Genomic DNA, 6,000 nt, shown 5'->3' with positions numbered 1-6,000 from the left:
TGTTGCTGTCTGTGCAGTGACCTTTTTGGCAATCAGGGAAAAATAAAATATTTATTCTCTCACGATTACGAGAACTCAAACATACAATTCAATCCCACTAAACCACTAACCACTGTTATGTACAAATACTGTATTATATATATACATATACATACATATACCCTCTTTTTTTTGGCGAATTCTGACCATTCGCCACGTATTTTGGCGATTTCTGTAGCTGACTTTGCTCGAGCTGTTTACACCTCTGTATTTCAACGCTGGCGATAATGGTGTTAATTCAAGAAATAAGTCAAATAATTCATGTATAAAAGGTTTGAGAATCACTGCGTAAATCACCAGGACTGTATGACAGCGAGTCTCCACTGTATCAGGATTTTTATCCTCAAAAATGCAACATACTTTTTTAAATTATTACTAATCTTACGAGCTTAGAAACCCCAGCAGCCGTTTATCTTCCTAACTTCTTTAATATCAGTCTTGTCCATCAGCCTTTTTCCACATCAGTCATTTCAGATAATAACTCTCAGCGGCATGCGCTCACAGTATCGGGGAGCGACACGCGCACTCCCTCGCTTTCCCCTCCCTTGTTCTTGGTCGAGGATGAGGAGTTTGTGGGTAACTATCAGTTATCAGCGCGAGGATTAGGGACTGTCATCAGCAGCCATATGCCTCATATTACCCTCCTGATGACACGAAATGGAGGAGGAGGAGGAGGAGGAGGAGGGCGAGGAGGAGGCTCGGGGGAAGGATTACGCCAGCTCTAAGATTTCAGAGTAGAAGTCAGGTAGAGAACAGAGCCTGTCAACGTAAAAGTCTTTTCAAATGTACAGAAAGTGTGTGTGTGTGTGTGTGTGATCCAACACTACTATATGCACAGATATACTGTGTAAAGCCCTGCAGCAGAAACACTTCTCACTGCTCTGCACTGTTCCTGCAACAGAGGGCCAAAGTGAACACAATGCAAGTTCCTGTTGTACAAATGTGTGCGTGTGTGTGTGCGTGAAGGTCTATGGTAAAGCCGATACGCTTCTCTCCATGTTTTTTGCCTCTGGCTTTACATGTTGACTATTATTCAATACAATGGACACATATGTGCTCCTCATTGATCACGCAGTCATATTAAGTGCTTGTGTGTGTGTGTGTGTGTGTGTGTCGTACTCGTGAAGCCTGAAAACCTGGAGTCGATTTTGTGGGTTATGAGTGTCTTTGTGATTTTTTCCGTTTGGAATTTAAAGTGATAGTTTGAAGAGACACGGAGACACATATACGCGCGATGTGGACAAAAGTATTTATGCCACACCTGTTAAGAATTGAATTCAGGTGTTTCAATCAGGCCTCTGGGCTCGAGGTCCAACTGATCGCCAATGAAGGACAATCTTCAGCATAACAAGGACGTTTTTGGACAATGCGACGCTTTCCAACTTTGAGTCAACAGTTTGAGGAAGCTGTGTCCCAGTGCACAGAGCGAGGACTATAAAGACATAGTTTGACTTTGAGGAGTTTGGTGTGGAAAACTTGAGCGGCCCCCGCACAGAGCGCTAACCTCGACCCCATGATTGAGCACCTTTGGGGATGAACTGGAACACAGATTGTGATCCAGGGCCTTCTTGTCTCCAACATCAGTGCCTGACCTCCAATGCTTTAAAGAATGAATGGACACAAATTCACATAGAAAGACTTAAAGGAAAGTCTTCCTTTAAGATTTAAGGGTGGAACCAGCTCCATCTTAAAATTCCGTATATGTATTTAAAGACGTAATTACTTTTGTCCATATACAGTGTAGGAAGTCAGTGTTTCTTTACAGAGCTCCCCCTACAGTTTCGCAAGGGAGTAGATATTTTTACGACACCACCGTAAAAACATTCATCCCGACTGTCTTGGAAGTCATGGAGTTGCTTCTGCATTTTTAAATTCTCGCAATTCAGAAAAAGCCGATCTGATGTTTACTCATGCGTGGCCCTGGTATTCTGCTAACAGACAGTAGGGGGCAGTGGGGACATCCCCCAGTTTATAACCACTTAAGCCCATAGAGAAAATCAACCGTTTTAAATCAAAGCACACAGGAGTCGTCGATCCACTGCGGTCTTCATCAGTCAGGTCAAATGTGTTATTTGGCGACTTTGCTGTTTGAAATCCATCATTTATCTTAAACTTAGTGACACAAATTGAACACATTAGGCAGCAGGAGACTATAAACTCATGTTCTCCTGAGAGCTTAAAACGTCAATTTTCTCTATGGACTTTGGTGTGGGTGAGTGAGTTTCCTGTTTAACGGCAATATAAAGTTTCTTCAGTATAATATACACTTTTATACAGATTTTTAGATGAGGTTTTTTTTTTGTGGTTTAAATCTATGTCTCATTGCTGGCAGCCGTGTTTTCACTGAGCTCATGTCTCCTGTGGGTTCTAGGTGCAGGGGATGATCACAGCACAGCATGAGAGGCCAAAAAATGTGTCCAAACCTTCAACAACGACACTTCCAAAACATTGAAATATCCCTCCAAGACTTGCTTTTATGGTTAGACACTCAGTTGTGATGGTTCAGGTTTGGTTAAAGGGCCAGGAAAAGCTTTCAACAAAGACAGGGGTACGTGTGTGTGTGTGTGTGTGCTGAGAATGGGGAGGGGTCAGTGGCGACAGCACCACAGTAAGTGTTTCCATGTGCTTCTCTTATTCCTGAAGACGCACATAAACACACACAGACTGACAAGCACGCTGGCATATTCATGTCAACAAAAACACACGGCGAGAGAAACTGAGCTCGTACGCCGGTGACTCACGAGGTGACTCAAGCCCTGACAGTAAAAATAACATCTGAAAACATTTACCGTATATTCATTAACAGTTGGTCCAACTCGTGACGAGAAGCACTTTCATGCGTTTCCATCAAATTTCTGCCACTTGCCAGCTCAGAGAGCGACTCCACGGGAACGCGCAGCAGCTGTGCGTTTCCCAAACATCGCTTTCTCCGTCCCAATTCCACTTCCTCATTCACCGTAGTTCCTGTGCGCTATCTCTGCGGCTATTTTGGTGCATTCACACACACACACAAAAGAGAAACTACGCAGAGGATTGAGCTGGAAGTTTACAGCAGAGAGGAGAGTGGCAAGAATTCCACAGCCTGACACTTTAACAAGCACAAAATGTTGGCAAAGAAAAGACCAAAATGTGTTCTGATGAAGGTTCAACTTCAATAAAACATAAAAACAAACTGACAAACGGAGAGAAAAATGACTGCAGGTAATGCAAACTTAAGAAAACTCGCTTTCTTTTAGCAAGTAGTCGTTCAGTTTGTCCAGTTTTAATAGTTTTAAAGTGGTTAAATGTTTGAAAGTTAAAAGGGCTAAAACTCATTTTGGCCACTTAACAAAAAGTTCCGCAACCAAGTCAGACTTTCCACGTGTGTGTAAAGGTCCGCATTTCATAATCAGTCTGATTCTCACCTGGTAGAACCAACAATAGTGGCAATGGAGAAGGGGTAACCATGGCAACTCGTTTGAGGAAATCTCGTGGCGAACACGTGTATGTGAACAACTCAGAATACAAGGAAACACATTTCCTCGTGAGACATCGCCACTTTTAATCTGAGATTGAGCATTCCATTCATATTTTAGTGAGGGCCGGCCCTCACTAAAATATGAATGGAAGCTCAAATGCGTAAACGCGCGGTTAATCATACGACGACAGCTCGTAAAGTGGTAAAATAGTCTCCCACACCAAAGTCCGTTAAGAAAACCAGTGTTTTTACCCTTGCAGTGACACAGTTCACCTGCCTCGTGTGCTAAGTGTTTGCCACTTTGGTAATTCCGAACAAATGATTTCAAACACAAAAGTCATAAATGGACACGTCTGAATTTACACACAGATCTGTGTGCTTGAGTTTCTAGTCAAAAAAGGTTGTTTAAGAATTAGCAGTGAACATATTCTTCAGATACGTGGAGAACGTAGTAAGTACGCGTGGATCTTTTTACGTTAACCGCACAACTCCCTGCACCAAAACATTGAAACATAGCAGTAGTGGACCAGCAGCTGCCGTGTCATTGTGAGCTAAAACTGATGATTTTTGCGTTGGACTTTGGTGCAGAGGAGTTGAATTTTCCACATATCTTAAAAATGATAATATATATCGTCTATGGAGACTTTCTTTGGGCTAGAAACTGAAGTTTGTGCCGCTTTGTAAATCGTCCTGCACCACTTTTACGTCACAGCACACAGGAGTTGTTGATCCAATGCTGCCTCTATTTCTAAGTTTAAATGTGTTCGTTTTTTGTGATTTTGGGAGATTGTAATCCTGTGTTTGGGTTTACCACATACAGCACAATTTGATCTCAAGTGGGCCAAACCAGTAAAATAATAGCATCATAACCTATGAACAACAATTGTTTTACATTTAATGAAACAAAACTTCCAAATTCCAAAGATATTATGCCTAGATTTACTGTTTACACTCGGGCTGAAACAATTATTCAGTTAATAATTGATTACTAAATGAATCGTCAACTATTTTGACCAGCGATTATTTGTGTTATTGAGTGTTTTTAAGGAATGAATGCAAGTTTTCAGATTTTTCAGCTTCTTAAATGTGATTATTCTCTGCTTTCTTTGCTCTGTATGACAAAGACATCATTCAAACTGATCCATTTTTGAGGGGTTTTTGGACAAGACAACAAGACCAGACATTTGAGAGCATCGTCCTTTCCAGGTTTGAGGAACACTGATCAACATTTTCTAGCAAATTATTGACCAGACTATGAATTACTGGATGAATCGAGAAAATAGTCGACAGATGAATGGATTGTGAGAATAATTGTTAGTTGCAGCCCTAGTTTACACGTCACACTGGATCTATAAACATTTAGTCACAGGTACCTGGAAGTGAAAAATATTGTATTTCATATTCATCCTGTGGGCCGGATTGGACCCTCTAGTGGGCAGGTTCTGGCCCGCGGGCTGTACGTTTGACACCCCTGAGCTAAAGGATACAAACAAACAAAGCTGCCATGTCCTTGTGAGCTAAAATCGCTGATTTTGTCTATGGACTTTGGTGCAGAGGAGTTACCGGTTTAGGAACATGAGTTCTCGGGTGGAAAACAGTGAGACAAAGCGACAAACGGAGGCTAAAATGTGTTTTTCTTTCTAACCCTGTTGGCAGCCACGTTATCAGACGTTGATATTTAGTCACTACCACACACACACACACACACACACAACAAGGTTTAGTTTTTTGCGAGCGTAACACTCGCGTGACATCTCATAACCTAAAAAAAAAAAATCCCTCCACATAAGCATCATTACACTGGCATGCTCCAAGACTGATTGAGCTGGTTTTCCCTCGTCAGACCACCGTGAAGAGGCGAGCAGAGGCAGAGAAGCACTTAGCATGTAAAACGACCATATGTGTGAGCACGAGTGTGGGCACAGAGAAACGATAGATATGCCTGTGGTCCTGCCTCAGCTCATGTGCGTCTGTGGGAGGCAGAGGACGACTTTGTTCATGCTGGAGTTGGTATATTTGTGCGAACACCATGGTCTGCATGTGTGGGTGTGTGCACTTTTTCCACAGGCTGTCACTTCAGTGCTGCTGCTGCTGCTGCTGCTGCTGCTGCTGCTGCTGAGTCTTTGGTAAATTACAGTATGTGTGTGTGTGTGTGTGTGTGTGTGTTCAAGCTTTTGTTTAATTTCTACTTCCTGTTTTATTCTTGGCCTAATCCAAACGCAACACAGCTGTGCAGTCAGCCAGAGAGAGAGAGAGAGAGAGAGAGAGAGAGAGAGGGAGGGAGAGAGAGAGAGATTGGGGGATGGGTTGCCAGGTCCTGGTGAGAGCAGCCATGCTCTACAACTGCTACCAGCAGATGGAAGGGAAATGGGGTTACCAGCTTGGGCTTATCCTCTCTTTGTAGGCCAGACGGACCCCCCCCCAAAACCTCCACCACACACACACACATATATATGTTTTTATATCTTCGTGAGGACACATCATAGACATAATGTATTCCTTAG

Source organism: Solea senegalensis, linkage group LG15 (assembly GCF_019176455.1).
Source record: "Solea senegalensis isolate Sse05_10M linkage group LG15, IFAPA_SoseM_1, whole genome shotgun sequence".
NCBI lineage: Eukaryota > Metazoa > Chordata > Actinopteri > Pleuronectiformes > Soleidae > Solea > Solea senegalensis.
The sequence above is the reverse complement of the archived record's forward strand: the minus strand, read 5'-3'. Positions refer to the sequence as shown.